Genomic DNA, 1,731 nt, shown 5'->3' with positions numbered 1-1,731 from the left:
TGAGGGCACCGTAGGATCCTAACCATTGTCGCTCTAATCAACTTTAACATGCCCCCATAAAATTTAAAGAACTTTAACCATAAGGCCACCTTATTTAACATTATAACTTGACACACTAGAAAACTCAAAGTCGTCGCGACAAGGAGCTTGGAGCTAGCATGGTGGGCGGTACGGCCATCTTCAATAGCAAAACATGTCTTCCCCAGCTAAACCAATCTTCCTTCCTTAGACTTAAAAACCAAAGCCATAGGACTTTGAGGTTGCTTGCTTATGCAACGTAAATTCTCACCTTGTCTTTAGGCCTTCGTATAGCCCTGCTATACAATATAATCCCTAACTTGTCTTAGGATTCTGAGGTTGTCGTTTGTCGCAAATTAAATCCTCACATCTTTCACGCTATTTGTGTGATAGTTTCACACGAATGTAAGCCTTAACTAATAAAATTGGCAGGGTAAAACACCTAAATATTTCTCCTCAAAACTGGAGCCAAACATTAGGATAGCTTGGGAAGTCACAGAGGTTCTCTTCCGGATTCATGACACCCCCTAGTTCTTCCTCCTTTGGACTCTACAACAAATTGTTTCAAATTTGAACCAATCCCCTTTCACACCTCTACGTCTGATCTATTGAAAAGTCCTACCCTTTAAAACTCCTTAAAAATATTTTTTCTTAATTTTTATAGAGAGTCTTCTTAGGTGACTTTGGTCATTTAAGTTGTAATTAACTATAGAGGCTTGCCCTTATAGGAAGTGTGTCCGAACCCAGCTTAATATAAACCCTATTTAATACTTTATTCTAAATAAGGGAACTTGTTGGCAAATACAAAGGTTTCACATACCAAATGGATGTCATATATTCTTTAGTTTATTTGATCGAGTCTCGTCCTTGAGTCTTATGTTTATCTTTTGGGACTATCCTTCAGGATAGATACAAGATTTGAGGTACATCGCTCTTTCATTTAAACTATGAAAAATATGGGGTCATTTTGATTTCATATTTTTATAAAATTAAATATATATGTAAATTAAATCATCCTTCCGAAGCGAGTGACAGGATTTCGATTCCAGTGACCGACAACTTCTTGCGGGCAACTCCTCCAACCAAAAATAGCACCGACAGCTTCTGGCAACTATGCTGGGGACTAGCTTTTCTCTCCATACAAATCAAGAAATATTATCTTCACACCATCAGTAATATGCCCATGTCCCTCTTAGACCAAATTACCCTTCTTCTGTTGGAATACTTTACCCATTTCTGTCTTAGGAAAGTACGGTTAACTCTTTGGGCTTCACGACTAGCTGTTCAACCATCATTGAACATAAGGGGGTTCAGAAGGCCATTAAGGACTCTTTAAATTTTCATGTGGGGTCGGACCTGGGGGTTGTCTGTCACTAAATAAGTCCCGCACTGCATCCAATAATACTTCACATCTTCCTTCCAAATTAGATTTGCAAATTAAACCAAATTGTGTTGTGTTGCGCGCACTTTGAAATTTTCTTATACTAATTAAATTTTACACTTTTTCTTAAACAAGATTTTAAAATACCCATAAATTAAGACCCGCCCGATCTACAGATGAACCTCTACTTTCAGTGCTTACACTAAAAAATTATGAGGTTTTTGGCCAAATAGCTAACCCAAGAACTTTCTATTTTCAAGCATGTTGCAATGGCCTACCCAACTCTGACCTTTTCCTGCAAACTGCCAACGAGTCACGAAGCCTGCAACCTC

The sequence above is a fragment of the Phalaenopsis equestris genome, unplaced genomic scaffold, assembly GCF_001263595.1.
Source record: "Phalaenopsis equestris unplaced genomic scaffold, ASM126359v1 Scaffold235274, whole genome shotgun sequence".
Classification (NCBI taxonomy): Eukaryota; Viridiplantae; Streptophyta; class Magnoliopsida; order Asparagales; family Orchidaceae; genus Phalaenopsis; species Phalaenopsis equestris.
Note: the sequence above shows the minus strand (reverse complement) of the source record.